The sequence below is a fragment of the Pinus tabuliformis genome, chromosome 7 (assembly GCF_031772625.1).
Source record: "Pinus tabuliformis cultivar Carrire ecotype Pingquan chromosome 7, CPIR1, whole genome shotgun sequence".
Classification (NCBI taxonomy): domain Eukaryota; kingdom Viridiplantae; phylum Streptophyta; class Pinopsida; order Pinales; family Pinaceae; genus Pinus; species Pinus tabuliformis.
The window spans coordinates 1754835813-1754860709 of NC_142293.1; the positions used below are offsets into that span (position 1 = coordinate 1754835813).

At 37.8% G+C, this 24897-nt stretch overlaps 2 pseudogenes; both read left to right on the forward strand.

Moving 5' to 3' along the window:
* The first annotated feature begins 18823 nt into the window (after positions 1–18823).
* LOC149255367 (histone H2A pseudogene) lies at positions 18824–19329 on the forward strand (annotated as a pseudogene).
* A 117-nt stretch (positions 19330–19446) lies between these two features.
* On the forward strand, positions 19447–19887 carry LOC149255368 (histone H2A pseudogene; annotated as a pseudogene).
* Positions 19888–24897: the final 5010 nt, after the last annotated feature.

Sequence of the window (24897 nt, forward strand, 5' to 3'; positions counted from 1 at the left end):
GCCTTGTGAAAATTTCACAAGGCACACTTTCTTGCTCATTCAAAAGCACACACACACTACTCTCTCATGATGATTGTTTAAGCCAAGGGAATTCTCTAAGATGATGGTAGATGAGCCATATACTAGATCAGATTCATACACCAAATGGTGTGAGGTTTAATTGGGACCTCATATCAGGAATATCCCCTGAATGTTGGTAGGTTCTAGCACTGTCAATAGGTGGCTATGGAAAATAACCCAATGAAAAAAATGAAACCAAATACTACGTCCCAAAAGAGGTAAAATCCTTCGTTATATTACATTCCTTTGATTTATGGTTGCTAGAACCTCCTCCCTTATCAAAATTTTTTGTTTATGCTGAAAGGATACAAACTTATCCCACTATGGAAAGCTTTCAATGTAGCCTAAAATTCCAAGGTAATACCATCCTATAGTTCCATGCAAAAATCCTCGGGTGCTTTAAAAAACTATCTTTCCATGGGGAAATTAGAAATCGTACCACTAGGAACCCAATTTTATTTCCATATTTAGGGGAAAGGGCACAATGAAACTTGTACCAACATCACAATTGTAACTTTCCCTAACTTCCTTTTTATGGAAATGTACTTGAACTAAATTTCTATTTCTAAGTGATGTATGTTCACCTCATTTTAGATATTCAAACTCACATACCTTGACTTGGGTATTGTCCATTAGAACATACATTTAACTAATATCCCCCCAACCACTATGAGTGACTATTGCCACTTGTCATGGCGAAGGGGTTAAATGATAAGTCACCTTATAATTAAGAGAGAGGGTTCTAGCCTTATACATTGACACTTTGTTTGCCAATATATCAAATTTAGAGTTATTTATTATAAGAACATGCCATAGTTCATTCTGAAGTAGGGAACTCAAAAGTAATTTAACCCTTTTAAGAAGAATGTTGAATTTTAAATTAGAATAAAAGGAGACAAAATGAGTGTGCTTATTATGGAATTAGAGTCTCCAACTATGATTAGTTTTTGCATATGGAGTAAGATTACCTGGAGAACCCCTTGGAAAAGAGCATAACCTTTTTCCTTGTTATTAGATTCCTTTCCGAAGCTCCATGAAAAGGACAATTCTATTTTTCCCCTAAGTCATAATAACACCCCCTATACTTCCCAAGGAACTATATCGTACATTAGAGTTTAATTATTTCTTTTATTTTCCACATCAAACCATGATGATATTTTTACCATACCGATTAATTTTAAGATCAAATTCTAAGTATTTGAACTCTTCTTGAAACTTCATATGTTGATTTTTTTTTTTTTTGCATTGCTTTCCCTTACTATATCACCCCCAATTGATCCATATTGTATCATTATATTATTTACCATCCATATTGATTCTTTCAGAGGGGAAAATTTGGAGGAATTAGCTCATAAAATCAATTTTATATGCTCATCCCAATTTGGAAAATTTGGGTTTTAAACCTTTTGGAGGAAGTTAAGGAATTTAATAATGTTTTTGTGTTCCAAAAATTCTTGCTTACAAGAAAGCCTATGGAATTTTTCAGCACTAATATATTTTTCCAACAATGCAAGAAATACCTCAAATAGAGTTTGTATGGAAAATTTAGAGCACCTAAGAGTTGACCTTCTTATTTTATCCACCATTATTTGAGAGAATTCCTTGTCAACCCATTACTCATGGAAATGGTGCTATATGTGTGATCATTATAAATAATATTTTGTAAAATAAGAGTTGTAACTAATATTGGAGCTTGAATGCATCCAATTTAACCCCTATTTGGCTATTGGGTTGTGTTATAATTAGGCCACTAGGAGTAGAATGGTTTTATTCTATTCTAGTGCAATTTTTTCTATAGTAGAGAAAAGTAGTTGATAGTGGATAGAGAGAAGGTAGAACAAAGAGGGTTTTTCTTCTATATCATCCATGGGCCACATTTGTCACTCCTTTGTATTCTCACCATTTTTCATTAAGAGAAAGGGAGAGAAGAGTAGCTTCACCTTCGAGTTGGGTTTTTCCCAGAAAGGGTTTCTGAAGTCATAACTTTTGTTATTATGGTTTATAAGCGATTATTTTTATATGTTCTCTATTTTCTCTATTTTTATATTTTGCATGCATAAGAAGTACACAATAACTTAATAATCCAAAATTCCAAGAAAACGTTAACCCTCATAGTAAAGATTTTGGATTTAAATAAATTTTTATGGGATTTGTTGTGATGGACTACCCAAAATAATATCCATAACAGTTTATGGATCATAATAGTACCATATCAATTTTATTTGGGTATATTGTGTGGAGTTTTAAGGGATCTAGACTAGTTAAGCTAAATGTCATAATACCCTATCCATGATTGAAAAGTCCATTAATAATTCTTAACATCTAGCAGAGGATATATTCATAAGGATGGAATGTAGAGGAGATATTCATAATGCTTAATATCTAACATGTAGGTTTCATATTTCAGTCACATTATGAAAATTCTCATGTCAACTCTAGAAGATTATTTTTTAATCAAAGAAGATAGAAGTTACAACTTAGAGGTCATATCAAAGGGAAAATCAAGGGGTCAAGAACAACTAGAAATGAGAGCTAAGGGAGAACCTAAAAAAAAACCCAATTTAAGTTTCATGAACCATTCATAGTCCCTATTCAATATGGATGTAAAGGTAGACATCAAGTTGTATCAATGTAAGAATGATTCTTTGAAATTAAATCACTAGTTACAAAAATTAGAGGTTTATTTTAGTGTCCATCACAAAGATGAGGAACATAAAAAAATTCCCTTTTGAAACTAGAGGTATGTGCACTAACTTAGTGGGAAAACCACATGGAAGCCCCAAGCCAAGAGGAGTATCCTCTAGGGACTAAGTGGGAGGATTTTAAAACAATCATAATGTTCTAGTTCTACCCTATAGGTTGTGTAGAGGAGAAACAAATTTGGTGCCGTTACTTCAGTCATAGACAAGTGCAAAGTGTATAGGAGTACACCATAGAATTTATAAATATCACAATCATGTTGGTATCTCTCCCAATAACCTAGACATACTTATCAAGTATTTTTGGGGTTTATAAAACTATCTTTGGAAGCAAGTGATGTTTAAATATGAAATGGTGGATGAGGCTTGTGGATAGGGGAAATACCTTAAAACATAAGCTAGATGAAAGGGAAATCAATTGGGTTGAAGGAAAAGGAAACTAAGAAACATAAAAGGAAGGGAATAAGAAATGGAAATGGGGGAAGGAAAAAAATAAAATAACCATAACACACCAATGGAAAAATTCCAGCAACCATTAGAACCAAAGTAACATTGATAGGGATACATAAGATATGTGTTGGAAAATACATTTAGAACTAATCTCAAAGAACTGGAAGAAGGACAAGAAGGAGAAAACTCTCATGGCCATATATCTGAGTAATCAAGTGGAATTTTTTTTAGATGTGGATGGGAATATTACCTACACATTTGTGTAGAGGGGGTTGAACTTGAGTAGGCTTCAACAACAAGAAGAGAAGAAGATAATCAAACTCTTCCATATAAATATATAGTTCAAGAAGATGAAAATTAATACTACTTTCAACTTAGGATCATAAGAAAATGTCATTGCAATAGACATGGTCAAGATATCATGATTGGATGTTCATGACAATCCAAGTCCATATCCATTCAGATGGGTAACTATGGATGCATAAATAATAGTAACCAAATAGTGCAAAATATTATTTGCTATTAGTGCTAGTTTTATTAATGAAGTAGTAATGGATGTAGATCCACTTGATGTAAGTGGAGTGGTGTTTGGAAGTGCCTATATGTACATGTGAGATGCAATATTCATGTGGACATACAACTAGTTCTATATCATTAAGGATGGAAAATACGTCACCATCAATGCACATAAGGGAAAAATTAAAATTTCACTTGTAATTGCCAACCAAGCCGAGAAATTGATTAATTCTAGCAAGAAATATGTTAGGTTATTCTAAGAGAAAATTACTATGTAGAAGAATTAGTAAGAGGAAATTTATCATTGGAAGAGTACACTAAGGAACAAATACAAAAATTGAAAGAGTTTCTATAGGAATACAAGGAAGTTTTCTATGATTTTAAAGGGCTACCACTCAAAAGAGAAGTGGAGCATGAGATCCAATTATTTCCTAACTCTCTACTATCAAGCACTGAGTTGTAGACACAAACTATTATAGAAGGAAACAAGATGAAGAAGTAGTTTCAATTATCAGTAGAATATAATCTCATTCAACCAAATATAGCACCATGTGGGTCACCCATCATAATGCACTAAATTAGATTGAGACATGGAATATGTGTATTGGTTATAGGTTGTTGAATACAATTACACTCAATAATAATACCACCTTCCTAGGAAAGATGATTTGTTGAAATAATTGAAACAAACAAAATACTTCACTAAGTTGGATTTAAAGGTTACAATATCACCAGGTTCAAGTTAGAGTAGAAGATACTTAGAAGAATAACTTCGAATAAGAAATGTTTTATATGGGTGGTTAGTTACATTGTTTTGACTATGTAATACATTATCCACATTCATGAAATTAATAAATGATATATTGTGCCCTTTTGTAGTTTCAATTTTCATTGTTATTTGAATGATATATTGGTATTAAATGCTACCTTCAAGAATAAAATCTTAGTTTTGAGGTGAAGAAATAGTTATAACAACTACTATAATAGGGTTTCATTTGACCACATAACATCACCATGGGGGTTGCTCATTATAATTATGCCAAAGAAGGATGGGACATGGAAGATGTGTATTGATTATAATGTGTTCAAAAAAATTAAGCTCAACAACATATACCCCCTTCCCATGATAGACAATTTATCAGAACAATTGTAGTGAGAAAAATACTTCACCAATCTGGACCTAAAGTTAGGGTATCACCAAGTTTGAGTTAGAGTAGAATAGACCTATAATACCATCTTCAAAACAAATCAAGGTTTATATGAGTGGTTAGTTATGTCATTTTGGCCTATGTTGTGCACTAGTTATGTTCATGAGATTAATGAATGATATATTGTTCCCTTTTATAGATTTAATTATTACTGCATATTTGGATGATATATTGGTCTAAAATTTTACATTGGTGGAGCACATCTCACATTCCATGCATGTGCTCAATGCATTAACATACAACTGCTAGAAAATATTAAGAAGCGTGAGTTTTCGCAATAGTCTTTAGTGTATTTAGGACATGTCATAGGTGGAGGAGAGATGAAGGCACATTATACTAGGATGGAGGACATCACAAAGTGATTTTTCCTACTAATATTGATGAGATTAGTAGTTCTTGTGGAAACACAACACTTGAGTAAATTCATAGCTTCACTTGTATAGATAGTAGAAAGACTTCACACCATTATAGCTAGTGGATTGAGTTTCTAGTGGGGGAAGGGTCAACATAAGTCATTTTAGGATTTAAAGAATAAAATTATTTAAGAACCAATTCTTGCATTAATAAACTTATAACATCCATTCAAAGTGGATATTGAAGCAAATGGGTATGTAATGAGAGAAATTTTGGTGTAGGGAGAAAGATTTGTATGCTACTATTTTGAAGCATTTAATGGGATAGTTCACAACTACCTTAGCTATGGTCATAACCTGTATGGTCTAGTGCAAGATGTGAAAAAGTGGAAGTCTACCTGATGGGAAAGGAGATAGTAATCCACAAAAATCAATAATAACTACAATACATGTAGCCCCATAGTAAGTTACAACATACCAAGCATTACAAGTGGATGGGGTTTTTCAATAATTTCATTTAGTGATAAAGTATAATAAGGGTAATAAAAACAAGTTGGTCAACATGCTTTGAATTCCACCGACATCAACGACCACTACATTGAATTTTTTTATTAACATGGGGCCTTTCGCCCATGATGTATTTAGAGAGGCATACACAAAGTATGACTACTTCAAGGAGGTGTTTTACTAGTTGCAAAACAAAAATAATGTGCATGATCATAACAACATAGTTGAATACTACCTCCAAAATGGATTATTCCATAGGCTAGATAAGATATGTGTTCCTAAAGGTGAGTGACTATAGCTAATCCATGAGTCTCACACCTCCAAGGTTGAAAGGAATTTTAGCGTAGGGAAATTATTTTCCAACTTATAGAGGTATGCATACTAGAATAGGATGTAAGAAGGTGTGTTATAGCTCCATTTACCACCCTTGGTACTTGTGATGATTGGTTTATGGCCTACGGAAACCCCTCCTTCCAGACTTGGTCCAAATATTTTAAAAACAATGTTTTATTCCCTGTACGCTACTTTTCCCTGAGATAAAAGTGTGTACACATGGGTTAGTCCATACCCAACCCGCATATATGTGTTAAAACACTTAAAAAATTAAATTTCCTTAACTATGGGTGGAGTTCATGGGTTTTACCTGTTGATTACCTCCTAGTGCCTGTGGCCCAACTGTTTCCCAACTAAAAAACTAGTTGGGAGAAGTATAAATATACTTCTTGGTCTGTTTGGTTTCTGAGTGGTCAGTTTCTGTCTTTAGAATTTTATTATTCAGTGAGCTTACTGTTTTGAATTCTCTTCCGCTTTGAAATTTTTTTGCCTAGGTTTGCTTTTGAGTGAGTTGGTGATTTGTGTTTTGACACACAAGACTTCTTATAGAGGTTCTTGATTGTTCTGGTTCTCTAGAACAATAGATTGTTTTCAATCTTTATGTCAAGCTTGATTATTGGTTTACTTGATTTGCTTTCTGTCATTTTGTGGCCCTACACCTTTTCATTCTTTTTGAAAGTTTCTTTTTAACGAATTTGAAAGTGTTTCTTTCCTGACTTCTTGGTCAGTTTCTTAAAGCTCTTTTTTGCCTTTTGGGTCGTTTAGTGCAAGTTGAAACCTTTTTGGTTCAAGTTTTCATTCGTTGTCAAATTGGTAACTTGCAAAGTTTCCTTGTGCTTTGCTTTCGGTCTTTGAGTCTTAAGTGGCATTTTGAGTACTTTCGAAAAGTTGTTTTCATTTCTTCTTGAAAAAGAAGGGTTCTTAAAAAACATTGTTTTTGTCTTCTTTTTCCAAGTTTGATTTTGGTTTCTTTTGTTTTTTTGAAATTGGATTGTGATCTTGTTGGATTTTTCCTTCTTGTTTGGAAAATATTTTGTATTCAAAATTTGTATTCTTTTCAAACACTTAAGTTGGCTTATTAATAAGTTATAAAAAAGTGCTTTCATTTCTTTTTAGAGTACTCTAGGATCTTGCATTTTCATGTACACCTTGCATTAGGGTAGCTTTGCATTATTAAAGCATCAATAGTATTTTTAGTTTTTGTGAGTGTGAAGTGTGCTTTAAGAAAAGAAAAGAAAAAGTTTTTTCTTTATAGAAGTTTCTTATAACCCAAGTAGAAATTTCTTTTCACTAAAGAACAAACGATTGCATTCATATAAGTTAGTTTTTCATTAATTTCTTTTGCATCATACAAACACCATCGGTTTCATTTCCATTTATCCCTTTGACTTAAAATAATAGCCATCTAAAATCAAGCGCTTAATAAAATAAACTAGAACTTTTTGTATTGTCATCAGAATACACAAACAAGTTTAGGTTTATTTAGGGCCTTGGATTAGGCGAGATGAGAGTAAACTCTCCAAGGCCACTATAAATTGTAAAACATAGAAGTTTGATTAAAGAGTGAAATCCAATAGCGTTAGGGTGACCGGGAAAGCTTCGTGACTAGGAGTTAAGCACGAGGGTTCGTGAAGATAAGGATGAGAGATACCCCCTCTCTTACTTGTCAGATCCTACCTCACTATTGTTCCTCCCAGCTTTTGATACGAGTTGGTGCCCGTAGTAGCCTATCCTAGGGATCCACACAGGTGGCTACGGAGGGGAATCCCGTGGCACCTAAGGTTGACATTGCATCATGTTCAATAGTACTTCTGGAGGGCACCCTTGTGAAGCTTGGGGGCTTGCATCAGGAAAGGCTCTTGTTTGGAGGTCAGCGTAACTACCTCTGATACCTTCGCTAGTAGGCCTGGGACATAATTATCCTAGTCTATTTTTGGAAGGCCCTTATTATTAACTTTCTTGTATTTTTGTTTTCGGTCCTAATCACTCGGAGTGGAAATACTTGGAAGTTACTTGATTACTGATATCTTTAGGGACATTTTAGTGAGTGTTCTATGCTCCTAGTTGGCCTATATTTTAATTTTCTTGAGTCTTTAAGTATATTTTATAAAAATAATTCAAAGTGGTTGACCGACCATCTCAACGGTCTTGAAGAGTTCGTGGGCTTTCACCTATGAGTTCAGAGCCTTCTCCTAGAAGGTGTAGGAGCGATTCTGCCAGTGGTTTTCAACTAGTGGCAGTAGGCACATTAGAGATTAATCCTTCGCTTGGGGGCATTAGTTCACAAGTTAGACCTGGTACTACTATAGAGTTAGAGAAGAACACACCAGTTCTTTCTCGAGTACTCTTCTAGTTGGAAGATAGTATTGAAGTAGAAGAGCTTTTAGAGTTGGTTGTGGCTCTGAATTCTCCTCTCCCTCCTGATCATCCAGACGTATTGTTATACGATGGAACTCTCACTCACAGGCCTTCGAGCCCAGGTCCACACACATCTATCCCTTCGATGACCACTGCTAGAAGCATGGCATCCATGAAGAGTGTTGTGAGCATGTAGACTCCCATATTTATACAAGGGGGAGGAACTATTTCCGTCCCTTTTAACACTCACAACACATCTATATTTGGGTCTACTTCCATTCTGTCAATGAGTGGAAGTTCTCAACCTAATGCATCCAGTTTTGGATTTTTCCCTTTTGGAATCCCTTCTCAAGGTATTCCTTTGGTTTCGTTGAATGTACCATCAACCGCCTCCACATCCATGATGAGTGGATCAGATTATTTTTAGGGTTTCCCATTTTGAAGTGGTCATATACCACATTACAATCTGATAGTAGGGTCTATGCCTTTTCCTTTTACAAATGAAGGTGGAATCAGTTTTTCGGCCAATGAGGGAATGTGCCGTATTCCTCAGTTAATTCATTTCAAAGTTTTTCACCATTTGCTAATGTTTGGAACACTTATCAGGGGCTGTCAACTCCTTTCAATACTTCGTTAGGGGGTAACTTTACCAGTTAGGAAGGATTTTCGGCAGGAGTTGGTCAAACTCTGAGTTTTGCTGGACCACAAGGATCACCCTTTAGTTCAGTGGGTTCTACAATTTACTTCAGGTAACCTGGTGCCTTTCAAAATCTAGGTCATTCTTTTCAGACCTATGGGAACCCCGCCCAGTCCAGATGGAATTCCCAAGGTCCTCCATGACTTCCTTTTTTGGCCACGCTTAATCTGCCAGACTTGACTAAATTTACAAATGATCCAATTAGGTACAATCCAGCTTGGCCTCTGGTCCCAACTAAACTTCCATCGCATATTCCAAAATTCGAAGGGAAGAATGGTGAAGACCCATGAGACCATGTGACCACGTTCCACTTATGGTGCTCATCAAACTCCCTGATCAATGATTCGATCAGGTTGAGGTTATTTTAGTGCACCTTAACTAGGAATGCGCCCAATTGATATATAGAGTTTCTAGGGGGCACCTTTACTTCTTTCGCCGATTTGGCTAATATTTTCTTAAACCATTTTCAGTTGCCTGTCTGCTATGAAGCTGGAACTGAAATTCTGGCCAATTTTCATTAAGACATGACAACACACATTTCAGATCATATCCATGAATGGAGATGGAGAAACAGGCTTATCAAAGCCAAAATTACACTAGATTTCCATCTCGAATGATTTCTTAAATCTTTACAACCTAAGATCTCCAAGGACGTTTCTTTTTCCGGTGTTTATTAGGAAGAGCAGGCTATTTTTCGACCCCAACAGTTAGAACTGATATATTCTCAATCTGGGACTCTTCAAAAAATCCTACCTGATGCTCCTATATCTAAGGTTGATTTAGCCAAATCGAAGACAAGCCCTCATGTCGATGGTATAGCTAGATCAATTGATGCAAATACGGTGAACCTTTTGAACCAATTGCAGCAGTTGTCTCTACAAACTGCTTCTTCTAATCAGGCAACACCATATACACCTTCGCCCTCCCAACCTACCTCCATTAACCCCGTTCAGAATTCTAACCCCAAAGGAAATCAACAATCCAATGGGAAGAAGAAGGGATGAGGTAAGAAGAAGAACCAGGAAGGGAAGGGTAATGCGAACAAACCCGACAATGGTGATGGTGAGGGTAGAAAAGATTCCAAAAAGAAATTTATATTTCCATGCAAGTTATGCAATGAAGATCATTTGATTCACCTCTACCGCAAGATTCAATATGCTTAGCACTTGTTAGTGCAGCAAGGGTCCTCTAGATCCCAAGCTGTCCTGACTAACCGTTTTCCCTAAGGGCAACAATTACTTTCTGACATGAACTTGAATGCTGGTACCTCTGCAGGGGGTAACCAGGAAGGGGAAAATTCCTCAAATGTGTATATGATGAACTCTCATGTCGACGTTTCCACACGTGCACATGATTATGGTGAAATAGAAACATCTAAGGCAAAATCTGTCCCCGAAACCACATACCCACTTCATATTGAGCAACCCTCTCTTGAGTCTATACCTCGGATACTGAAAGGTTCCGCTAAGCACTTGACAATTAACCCTAATGCTAGGGCAGCCCATAACTACTCGATTGTAGAAGATCTGGCTCAAAGTCCTTGGGTTATGTCTGCATTGGAGGTACTCCAGTCATGTCTTGCTCAGAGAAGTTCTTTGCTTTTGACAATTGGGGCAATAGATCCAAAAAATTCTTTAGTGCTCACTTTTGATATGTTGAATGTCTAAAAGAGACTTCCTCACCATATGGATTTCCAAATAAAGTCTACTTACTGGAACACCAATATTTTTCAGACAGTTATAGAAGAGGGAGCTTCCACATGCATAATGTCTATGTCCTACTGGAAGGCCATTGGATCACCTTCATCTGTTCCTTCACCGGCTCTCTTAACAACATTTGATGGTCATTCTCATAGGCCACACGGAATTATCCCAGCTTTTCCTGTAAGTGTTGGAGGAAAGGTCATTAATGTTGAGGTAGAAATCGTTGATGCCAACCTGGATTACAACCTCCTCTTAGGAAGGAATTGGATTTATGAGATGGATGCCATAGTTTCATCTCTATCCCACATCCTTTGTTTTCCTTAATAGGGGATAATTGTTAAAATTGATCAATTAGATTATTCTCCGGGTGATTCTCATGCAACTTTGGATTATATTTTTCCATTGGTGGATAATCCTCATCAACCTATAGAGAATTTAGGAGCTAGGATGTACTCTTCCTTGATGGGTATTTTTGATCTTCCCCCTCCTACAACTAGAATCAATGCAATTTCATCCTCTAAGGGGCCTTCATGGAAAGAGTTCTTTCAAACTCATTATTTTTCAGACCCTTGGACCTTACCTTCATCTACGACCACATTAGATGGAGGCCAGGTTGGTGGAATGGCATTCCCCATGTATGCAGCAGAACTTAGCTATCAATCTATCGTTAACTCTACACACAACCATCCCAATCCTTTTTTAGAGGAGGAGTTAGATGGTGATGTGGCTCCAGCTTGGACCCTTGACTTGACCTCTGCTCTGGATTGCTTAGATACAATTTTACCATATGACAAAGCAATTTTAGAAGTGATGACGGGTGTAGATCGACCTTGGGAAGATTTACATCATCGATCATATTTTCTTCCACCATTGCAGGAAGTTGAATCTAGGTTCTCCAATCTGCTTACTAGTGATGTTTGTACAGTGTCAAACCCTTTGGCTCCAACACATTTATTTTCCAAAGGTAATATGTTGATTATCTCAAAAACTATACCTATAAACATCTCTAGGAATCCTGACATTATAGAAAATGTCTTCATTGGAGCTGATTGTTCCCCTGAAGAGATTCAGATTTACACCAACCTCTTTAAGGAGTTTCCAGATGTGTTTGCTTGGTCTTATGAGGAAATTCCTAGTATTGATCCATTGATAGTCCAGCGGGAGATCAAGACATACGAAAATGCCAAGCTAATTCGTCAGCTGCTTCGGTCAGTCAATCCTAGGAAAGCACCAGCTTTTAAAGATGAAGTTGAAAAGATGTTAAAGGTGGGTTTCATATACCACGTTACTCTAACGGAGTGGGTTTATAAACCAATTTTGGTGGATAAAAAACAAGGAACGATCTAAGTGTGCATTGACTTTAGGGATTTGAACAAAGCTTGTCCGAACGACAACTACCCCACACCGTTTATTGATCAGATAGTTGTTGAATGTGTAGGGAATGAAATTTTCTTGTTCAGGGATGGATTCTTTGGTTATAATCAAATATCTATCCATCCAGAGGACCAGCATAAGACAAATTTTATTTGTCCCTATGGTACATTTGCATACAAAAAGATGCCTTTTGGTCTTAAAAATGTTGGTGCTACGTTTCAGCAGGCCATGTCTTACACTTTCCACAACATTAAGCATGTTGTCGAAGCATACTTAGATGATTTAGCTGCTCATTCTTGAAAGAGAATCGATCATCCCAGCCACCTTCGGTTAGTTTTTGAGAGATGTTGATTTTAAAAAATTTGGTTGAATTCGAATAAGTGTGTTTTTGCAGTCACATCTGGTCGGTTGTTAGGATTCATCATATCAATTGAAGGGATTTGAGTTGATCCCTTCAAGGTTGAGGCAATAATTCAGTTTCCTCCCCCATCTTCGATCCGAAAAATTCAAAGTCTCCAAGGAAAGGAAAATTTCTTAAGGAGATTAATAGCAAACTACGCTGAGATAACTAAGGGATTTATGCATTTTCTGAAGAGAGAGTTCCATTTTTATGGGATGACTTTGCACAATGATCTTTTGATGCCTTGAAGTAGGCATTAATCTCCACCCCATTTTTGAGTCCACCGGATTATGGTAGAGATTTCCTTTTGTATCTTGCAACGGTAGAATCAACCATAGGTATGGTTCTAGTTAAGGAGGATGATTCTCTCACAGAGCATGTGATTTACTACTTGAGTCGAGGATTAGTAGGTCCTGAACTACGCGATTATCTTGTTGAGAAATTGGCCTTGGCAGCTGTCAATGCTGTCCAGTGGCTTCGTCATTATATTATGCTACGCAAAACATTTGTCTTAGCGGTTGTAAATCCTTTTCAGTTTGTCCTCAGTAGGTGAGTGATTGGGGGAAAATACAATCGATGGATTTTTATTTTACAAGAATTTAATGTTGAGTTCTTGTTAGCCAAGTCTAAGAATTCATTGGTTTTTGTGGAATTAATTTCTGAGCTGACTTGTGAAGAAGACATTGTTTATGAGGAAATTTTTCCAGATGAACATTTATTCCTCATCTCTTCATAAGATCCCTAGTATGGAGATATCATCATATATCTCTAGACTTCGAAGTTCCCGCTTGCTTCCTCCAAGGATGAACATCGAAAGTTACATCACCTTGCTAAAAACTATGTTATCATTGGTGATACATTATATCGCTGAGGGGTTGATTCAATCCTTAGGCATTGTTTAACTCTGGAGGAAGCAGAGTCTGTACTCAATGATTACCACAGTGGAGCTTGTGGTGGTCATCTATCAGGGCTTGCAACAACCCAAAATATTTTGCATGCTAGTTGCTTTTGGCCTTCAATTTTCCAGGATTATATTGAAGTGGTCAAACATTGCCACCCTTGTCAAGTCTATACTCAGAAGATGCACGCACATCCAACTCCTCTTTTTCATGTTATCACTATCGGTCCTTTTACAAAGTGGGGCATTGACTTTACCACTTGTAATCTGCCTTCGCTAGTGAATCACAAGTATATCATAGTGGTCGTAGACTACTTTACGAAGTGGGTTGAGGCCATGCCTACCTACAAAAATGATAGTGAAACAATGACATTGTTTCTCTTCAATCAAATTATTTCACATTTTGGTATCTCGAGAGAGATTGTCATTGACCATGGCAGCCACTTCCAGAACCAACTAATGACTAAATTGGCTGTTAAGTTGGGCTTCCGGCAGGAGCATTCATCTCTGTATTATCCTCAAGCCAATGGGCAAGTCGAAGCCATGAATAAGTCCCTCAAGGCGATCCTGCAAATGACAATTGACAAAAATCACTCTAATTGGCACATCATGTTGTACCCGACTCTCTGGGCATACTGAACCTCGGTAAAGACTACCACCAGTTTTACACCTTTTCAGTTAGTTTATGGGCTGGAATCTATTTTTCCCATTGAATTCAAAATTCCTTCCCTTAAACTCTCTATCGAGCTTCTTCCATAGACATGTAGTCTCGAAGAATGCCTCATTCATTTGGAACATCTCGATGAGCAGCATCAAGATGCTTCCATAATAAACGAGGCCCATAAGAAAAGGGTTAAAACTCAGTATGCTAAAGTTGTTTGTCCTCGGGTATTTTCTTAAGGCGACCTTGTCTTGGTCTATGACCAAGATAAAGATGCCTTGGGGGCAGGTAAATTCAAGTCTATGTGGTATGGTCCCCTTATAGTAAAACGAGTTTTAGGAAAATGGGATTATGAATTAATCGATTTTGAAGGAAACAAGTTGGCAGAGCCCTAAAACGGGCTCTACCTCAAGAAGTATTTTGCTTAGGTTACGACAGAGCAATTGCTTCTTTGTATATATTGTATTTTTGTACATATTTTGTTAGGCATTTTGTGATATCGACATATTTTTTATTTGCTTTGGCAGGTGCTGATGGATGACTTGATATATTTTGGATTCACCGATGGTGCTAGTCGGCACACTCGGAATCTCACTTCTGCAGCTTGGGTGATTTATTATCCATCTGGCCAGTTGATGGTGTCAAGGGGAGTATGTATTGGTCCTTCTTCAAATAACATTTCCGAATATACTGCTATTATTAATTTACTATCTGAAGCAATTTCTTATGGAATTGATTTGTTGGTACTGTATAACAATGTAAACTTTGAAACAGGAGCTATAAACTCAAAACGAGAACTCTGGCCAAAAAACCCCGAAAAAACATCAAAAACAGTGCTAAAAATGAAAAGTGTGTATACTGGAACGATGACTTATTTTTTAGGGGTCAATTTTGAACATGTTTTAAAAATGGCAGTGACTACAAAATTTACTACAAAATTTTCATGCAAAACATAGCTTCAAAACAAAAAAGTGATGATACTGGAACAATGATTTTTTTTAGGGTCAATTTTCAAACTTTTTAAAAAATGCTAGTAAAACCAAATTTTTATGTGCCAAACAAAGTTGTTTATGAGGAAAAAAACACATTAATGTTTTTGGTAGAATATCATTTTTCTTTCCTAAGTATAAATTCAACATGTTTTCAACCATTACATGCCATGGTTATTTCACCTAAACATAGATGGACAAATTTATCATATCACATCAAGCACATTTTCCTGATTATCCTTATTTTAATTTTGAGCATGACAAATTCATAGGAGGCCAGGATTTCGCCAAAAAGAGGAACTGGAACAATGATTTTTTTTAGGGTCAATTTTCAAACTTTTTAAAAAATGCTAGTAAAACCAAATTTTTATGTGCCAAACAAAGTTGTTTATGAGGAAAAAAACACATTAATGTTTTTGGTAGAATATCATTTTTCTTTCCTAAGTATAAATTCAACATGTTTTCAACCATTACATGCCATGGTTATTTCACCTAAACATAGATGGACAAATTTATCATATCACATCAAGCACATTTTCCTGATTATCCTTATTTTAATTTTGAGCATGACAAATTCATAGGAGGCCAGGATTTCGCCAAAAAGAGGAACTGGAGTCAGATTACAGTGAATCTCCTCTAATGACCCTCGCTAAACTGATCACCCTCTCCATAAAATATGTTCACAAAAAGTTCACAAGGAATCCCAGAAGCAAGTTTCATTTGTTCTAAAGCAACTCAGTTACACCTCAAGAACCTTGTTACTCCCTCATAAATGTGTTCCCGAGAAATGAAGGTAGCATAACTTCATTTGCTATCAATAAATCCCAAACCTAGATGCCAGAGGATTTTCTCTCAAGAATGAAATAATTGGAAAAAACAAGCAAGTTCCCAGAAGATAACTCTAGTGTCTATCACAATCCTAATAATGCATCATCAGTGAAATCATACCCCACATGTAGGGAGAATACTATGAGCTACCTACAACCACTTGATTTACTTTGATTAGAGTATCTAAGGCCATAATAATAATCTATTTTAATTTCTTTCCAAACCTTTAAAGGAAGGTCACTGTCACTGTCATCTTATGAACCACTATAATAACTTTGATGGCGTTTTAAATATAGTTACATGGTATTTTGTGTTTGTCTTATTTTGTTGTAGGTGACTCATGAGGAGCACATGGATGCTAATACCACAATGGGAAACACAAGAAAACTAAGTTTGGACCTCTGAGTTTATAACAAGAGCCACAACAGTGGTGGATGGAAATCCGTGACAAGAACGGAAAGGACCATCTACCTTTGACTTTGCTTTGCTGCTTACTTAGGTATACTCTGTAACATTTTCTTGATCTGCACTTGAAACTGGATCCAAGATCATTCAAGCTTTATTCAAGACAAAAAGCTCTTTTTAGGATAGAGAAGTAAAAACTATATTTGAGATCTCTCTTTTACAAATTTGCAATGGAAATTCTTGATTAATGTCCCAAAAAAGTCATACATATGCGTGTACCAATATAAATATGTTAGAAAAGAAAAAACTATTGTAATTAAATAAATAAATTTAACAATATCATATATAAACACTAAATAAACATGGATAGAACAGGCCAACTAAGTATAAAAATTGAGACATGGATAAAATAGACTAACTACGTATAGAAATCGAGACAATGAATCTCGATAATACAATATATATCATTAAGTGACTAACTACGAACAAAAATAGAGACAATGAATCTTGATAATACAATATATATCATCAAGTTCATCGAAAATAGATAGTACATTCATTTGTGAATAACCATGTTCCTCTTAAAATAGATATGCTATTTAGTTTCTTAAGATAGATATACTATTTACTTTCTATTTGTACCTATATAGTTTCTTTCTTACATAGAGATACACATAATTATATGAAGACACAAAAAGAGATAGATATTTAAGTTGTTACAATGTATAAAAAAAATAAGACAAATTACATTAGCCCTGTGATGTGAACTTTTTATGAAAATAAGGTACAACACATTCATATTATCATTGCAAGAAATTGAAGAGGTTGAAAAACAAATCTAAAATAACATCTATGCTCAACAATATGTCGGATGAGCCCTGTGATGTGAACTGCTTGTTTGTTGTCAATGCCCTGTAAAAGAGTTGGATTAAAGATATTTTAGAACTTCATTTCCAAAAAAGAAAAAAAATTATTGTAATTTTTTACTTCATTAAATAGATCGTATTTTGTCAACATTAAATGGATTGGATTTTGTCAACATTGTTAGCAAAATGTATGCCATGAAATCAAATGAAAAACGCGCCAATCGATGTGCAATTGTACAATATGAAAATCAGTGTATTGCCACATCACATAACTCGATAATAATATGCTCAACTTATATAATCAGATTTTCATTAATACCCGGAGTTTACGTGAGTCGTATTTATTTCACTTTGCCAAAAACATAATCACAATCGAAAAGAACCATAAACTAAGATTTGTTCATTTGAAGGATCGCGAAACCATAAATATATAGTTTTACCAGGGATTGCATAGTGATATATAGTGTTTTGCAAATGTTAAGGGCAAATACTTATGATTTGGTTCCAGCTGCGCAGGATGGAAAAAAACTATATAATCATAACACCAACGTGTTAGGATGAGATGAGAGTTGTTACCTATTTCAAAATGCAGCATGTGCTAGGAATTGCATCACTTGGGCTTTGAGCGATATGGAGCAAACAAAGAAATGCCCACACACTTTCCACCTGGAACAAGGCATGGCATAATGTTTTTCTGCTTTTTAAGAATCTTCCTTGCAACTCGGGTAGGAGATATATTTGATGCATTTTTTTCTGATTACCATGCCTGACTACGGGATAGATTGCCTAGACTTTGGAAAAACTGATCTCAATAAGGCATTTATGTGAAAAATGATTTTATTTGTTTTGATTATGTCTATATCATTTTTATTTGCTGCTGAGTCTGGGAGAGCTCTTGATACAGATAAAATATTTGAAGAGCCAGAATATGGTTTACAGGTTGATGAGATAAATGGTTACACATTTTCTTATCCTCTGAATGTACCCAAGCGACAATACAAATTGAAGTGGATCGAGTCTAGAAAGCCAGAATGATATTCTTCAGCTACGCCCTTATCTGTCGATGCCCAGCAGCGCATTGTTTCCGAATGTCGAGACATCAAAGACAACCTTGTTATTTCTGTTTCGATAGGTCCTCCAAACAATCGCTTTCTGACTTCGAAGGACAAGAACACATGGGATGCAAAAGATGTCGCTGAGTCTGTTCCTTCTGACAATAACACCCAAATAACACCCAAGGCGACCCCAGCAGTGCCATCACCGCAGGGCTAGGATTTCTCTGCTTAATATCATATTGGATGCCCAGTGAGCACTGTTTGGGGCGATTCGTAGCAGATGGGGCGATTCTGAGAATCACCAGGTGGTGTGGCGATTCTCAGAATCACCTCGTCACCGCCTCGCCACCAGTGGTGGTGGCGGGGTAGTGGCGGGGCGATTCTCAGAATCGCCCCATCTGCTATCAACATAAACCGTTCGACTCATGTTGCTTATAACCTTGAATCAATAATGGATAGGTCGTCTTGTTTTCGTCTATCTGGTATAATTAAACCAGAGAAAAGAGCGGTATTGAGAAAATGGAGAGTTCAGGAAAGGGCAGTGGAAAGGGAGGGAGGAAAGGAGCAGGCTCCAGGAAGAAGTCTGTGAGCAGAACTGCGAAGGCCGGACTGCAGTTTCCGGTGGGGAGAATCGCCAGGTATCTCAAGAAGGGGCGCTATGCCAAGCGGGTTGGAGGCGGCGCAGCCGTCTACGTTGCCGCTGTCCTCGAATATCTGGCCGCCGAAGTGTTGGAATTGGCCGGAAACGCTGCCCGTGACAACAAGAAGACCAGAATCATACCCCGCCACATTCAGCTGGCAGTGAGAAACGACGATGAATTGGGGAAACTTTTGGGCAAAGTGACCATCGCCAGTGGTGGAGTTCTGCCAGCGATTCTAAGAATCGCCGGGTGGTGTGGTGATTCTCAGAACAGGGCGATTCTGAGAATTTCCACACCACTCGGCGATTCTCAGAATCACCCCATCTGATATCAACATAAACCGTTCGACTCATGTTGCTTATAACCTTGAATCAATAATGGATAGGTCGTCTTGTTTTTGTCTATATGATATAATTAAACTGGAGAAAAGAGTGGTATTGAGAAAATGGAGAGTTCAGGAAAGGGCAGTGGAAAGGGAGGGAGGAAAGGAGCAGGCTCTAGGAAGAAGTCTGTGAGCAGAACTACGAAGGCCGGACTGCAGTTTCCGGTGGGGAGAATTGCCAGGTATCTCAAGAAGGGGTGCTATGCGAAGTGGGTTGGAGGTGGCGCAGCCGTCTACGTTACCGCTGTCCTTGAATATCTGGCCGCCGAAGTGTTGGAATTGGTCGGAAACGCTGCTCGTGACAACAAGAAGACCAGAATCATACCCCGCCACATTCAGCTGGCGGTGAGAAACGACAACGAACTGGGGAAACTTTTGGGCAAATTGACCATCGCCAGTGGCGGAGTTCTGCCAAACATTCATCAGGTTCTCCTCCCGAAGAAGACTGCCGAGAAATCGGAGAAGGCTTCTGCGCCAAAGTCTCCCAAGAAGTGAAAAATTCATCACCCTTTGGGTTCTTCGAATTAATTAAAAACAAATGGTGTATCACCCTTTGGCTTCTTCAAATTAATTAAAAACGTTGAATCAATAATCGTTTGGGTTCATAAGAAAAGTGATTGTTTGGGTTCGAGTCGATCGAATATTTGACCACTCCAGTTTTCACGCTCCTCTTTGAATATGTGATAAGCTTCCTTCTTGTCATCTTCTGCTCCAAAAAATTGTCCTATTACTTTCAAAATTAACAGCACTCCCTTAGCAGTTTCTAGTATGTCATCCATTACACTATTCTCTATTTTTTGTGTATCCATATGCTTTTTTAGAAGTTTCTTTGCTTCTGAAGAGGAAAGAGGTAGCACCTCATGGAATTTACACGACATGTGGTGTCCTAAAACAGTACCAATACCTTTGTCACGTGCAGTTATGAGTAACCTCAGTTTCTTTGGCTGGTCCAAAGTGGACCATAAGGGCAAAAGTTGGTCAAGACGTTCCTCATTCAAAACATTGTCGATATAAAGGAAAACAGACTTTTTCTTTAAGATATTGCCAATTTTTCGCTGTCCATCATCAAAGGCCCTGATAACTGCTACTCTCTGGTCATCATCATCCACTAGATCATCTCTAATGGTTGTTTGCAAGGTTGTGATAGTAGACGATGATGACCCTTTATCCTCACAGAGTCTGATTTTGGAATATTTACAAATATTTGTGGAAGTATAGTTCTGTTGGAAAATTGTTGAAAAGACAGCATCAGCCAAAGTAGTTTTACCCATTCCAGGAATGCCATGCATGATAACTGCTACTGTCTTCGTTTCACTTTTCCATTCAAGGAGTTCAATAACTTTGTTCAATTGCACATCAATGTCAACTGCAATAATATCAACGCATTTAAAAATCACATCATATAAGATCTCGATATTTGGAGAAAACAATTAATTAATTTCACTAAATATGATTGGCAGATATGATAGCTTACCCGCATGGTAGGGATAGAGATCTTGCATCATATCTTGCATATCCTGAGGCCATCTGACACGTTCTCTATCGGCCAAGTACTGTACGTCTTTCAGAATTTCAGAAGACAATCCCCCCTTTCGTTGATTGTAAGCACGAACCACTTCTCCTTTAAGCTTAGCCAACTAATCCTTGTTTGCTTTCGCATTGAAAAACCTGTAAGTTAATTACTTGAAATCTTAACTCTCTTTAAACAATCTGCTTTGATAATGTTATCCTGGTGTATATATATATATAAAGTAGATGCCATCCATGTAGCAAGTGGGAGATATGAAATATTTAGAATATACTCACTGGGAAATCAAGGAGGACTCCAGGATAGTACAACACAAAATGGAGCTGTGCAGGATGACTTCTCTCGATTCTTGGATTATCCCCGCCATTCCTTTATTTGATCGAGAGAATTTACTTTTCAGGCTAATGAGAAATTTGGCCAACATGTTTATGTCTTTTATAACTTCCATACACTCAACACCAGTGTCTTTTATATCTTTAAATCTTCGCAAAACGTGTGTGACAATTAGAAGACCGGCAAAATACGACGGTTGTAACTTCCCGAGTATTTCCGAGAGATGAATAGCCATTGTCCTTATTTGACCAATTTCAAAACACCCCTTGGGAGGCCATAGTTTAGCTATCTAAACCGCACCGTTAAAAGAATATACATAAAGTGTAGAAATTTTGAATAATTTAACACATATTCAACAGAGATTATCCTGATCATGTACTATTGCGGAATACATACACAATACATAAGCTCCTCTACGTTGATCATCAATATAGTAGCATCAATAACAATAAAACATCAAGAGCATTCACACATTAACACAGTATGTAACCCGGGGAAAGCATATCGCTAAAAACCCCACACTATCTATATATTAATGATTGAGACCATGTAACATTACAAAGTACAATGCTTATCACAAGCAATCAAGTACCAGCTCCACCTGTTACACACAATACAGCTAAGATCTGATCTCCAAATCTATTCCACTGCTTGCCAACCTCCACTGCTCACTACCTGCTCAAGAATGAATGAGAATGGTCTACCAAACTCGTATTTCACCTCCAAAGAATCACTCACAATGTGTAAGACGTGAGAAGAAGCTACAAACTGGGCAAATACATGAGCAAACTCATTAGCATACTCAATCCCTTGATTGTGCAAGATCTGATGCACAACTATAGTCACAACTGATAGCAATCTGATTCTCTAACACCTGTCCCTGCTGAACTGAACATGCACTGACATGCAACTGAGTTAACTTATGTATTCTATAGTTGTATTATGAGTTAATAATTAGTTTAACAACTCATCATTAGTATATTTGCAGTTAGACTAACTACAACTAGTTTAACCAAGTCAAACTGAACACAACTTCATCAACTCCACAAACAACTCCACCAAACTCAACTGATTGAGTTCTAACTAAATTCATGCATGCAACAACTCAACTGACTCATAAGAAAAGCGTACTTCCTTCTGACAGCTGCATGGGCCACATCTGTAGCTCAAACTGAAGTGCTCCAAGAGAATAAGATCAAGTTTATAGTCCAAATATTATTATGAGACAATAATATTTGACTTTTCTATTTTTGACAGCCAGTCTAAAAATAGACTTTGATGTCCCACACTGTGATCACTCACACTGTGGTCACCCACACTGTGGTCACCCACACTGTGATCACTCACACTGTGATCACTCACACTGTGATCACCCACACTGTGATCATCCACACTGTGATAAAAAATAGAACTTGTGCCATAATTTACCTGCGGGCCCACTTAGTGAAGACGACTCTTTTCACTAAGCTCCATCATCTTGTTGCAATCTCAACACTCCCTCTTGACAAGCTATGGACTATCAACAACCCCTATCTTGCCTCGGTGGTACTCGAATTTTCTCCTAGTGAGAGCCTTCGTCAGAATATCAGCATCCTGATCCTCCGTTGGAATGTATGAAAGCAACATGATCCTCCTCTGCACACAATCTCTGATATGATGGCACCTGATGTCAATATGCTTAGATCTATCATGAAATACAGGATTAGCTGAGAGTTTAATGCAACTCTGGTTATCACAGTAAATCACAGTAGGATCCAAAAAGAACCGAACTAACCAACCAGGATCTTCCTCATCCATATAGCCTCGCATGCAGCCAAACTTGCTGCCATATACTCGGCCTCCACTGAACTGAGTGCCACGGATCTCTGCTTCCTGCTGTACCAAGAAACTGTTGTCGATCCAATACTGAAGACCCCTCCTGATGTGCTCTTTCTGTCCGTTGGTCTCCCTGCCCAATCGGCATCTGTGAAGCCACATAGCTTCACCTCATCCTCCTGTCTGTACCACAAACCATATCCCGATGTACCCCTCAAGTAGCGCAATACATGCTTGCCCGCCTTCCAGAAGAGCTTGGTAGGCTTAACCATAGCTTGTGAAAGCTGGTTAACTGCATAGCATATATCAGGTCGTGTATTGACCAAATACATCAGCGACCCCACCAACTGTCGACAAACAGTGGCATCCACTTCTTCTCCCGAAGTGGCATCCTCCTTCCTCCAACCTCCAGGAAGAGGAGTATCAACAGGCTTGCAGCCATGCATGTTGAACTTCTCCAGTATCTCCCGAGCATACTTGCCCTGAGAAACAAACAGTCCACCACTGCGCTGCCATATTTCCAATCCTAGGAAATAGTGAAGGAGGCCCAAGTCCTTCATCTCAAACTCTGTAGCAAGATCCTTCTTGCATGACAGTATCAACAGCTCATCACCTGTTAGAATCAAATCATCAACATACAGTACAATGATAAGCAACTTACCCTCCACCACAATCTGGTATAGGTTAGGATCCGCATCGCTCTTGGAGAATCCAAGTCCTATGAAATAGCTGTCTATCCGTGTGTACCAAGCACGTGGTGCTTGCTTCAACCCATACAACGCTCTCTTGAGCCTGCACACATGCGACTCACTGTTGAAGACCTCAAAGCCTTCGGGCTGCTCAATGTACACCTCCTCCTCAATGACTCCATTGAGGAACGTAGTCTTCACATCCATCTGATGAATGTTCCATCCCATCTGCACTGAGAGAGCAAGAATCGTCCGTATGGAAGAATACCTTGCGATAGGTGCAAAGGTCTCCTCATAATCGATCCCCTCTATCTGTGAAAAGCCTCGGGCAACAAATCTTGCCTTGTACTTCTCCACACTCCCGTCAGCTACCTACTTGACCTTGTAGATCCATCTCGAACCCACCACTAATTTCCCTTCCGGTCTAAGAACAATCTCCCATGCACTGTTTCTGACAATAGAATCATACTCTTCCACCATTGCGTCTACCCATGCGGGATCCTCCACAGCTTCCTCGAAAGAGGATGGCTCAGTCACAACACACTTGCTCATCAGAGCCATGTATCCATTGTATCGATCAGGTGACTGTCTCTACCTACGTTGGGCTATAGGTGGTCCTACAACTTTCTTTGCATCTTGAGCCAGTCGCTCAGCTTCTGTCAAGCGCTTTCGCCCTCTGATGGTTGGCGCTGCATGAGTGGTCTCTTCCACTCCATGAACCTCGTCCTGTGGCTGATCCATGTCCTGAAGCTCATCCTTAGGAACTAATAGCTCCTCATCTGCATGCAAGTGTAGCTCCCTCTCAAGCGAACACTTCATGGCTTTCTCCTCCTGAAATTTTATATCCCGTCGCACAACAATTTTACCACTGTCTGGAAAATACACACGATAGTTGTGGGGCGTATCAGTGTACCCCACAAATATCCCAACCTCTGCGGTCGGCTCCAACTTCTTCCTGGCATCCTTCGTCACATGCATGTAAACGTTAGCACCAAAAATCCTCAAATGAGAAAGATCAGGCTTCTTACCAGAATAAGTCTCCTCAGATGTACTCATGCCAAGTATCCTATGAGGACAACAGTTTTGCACATAAACTGTTGTATTGCATGCTTCCGCCCACAAGTGAAGGGGTAGGCCCTGATTATGCAA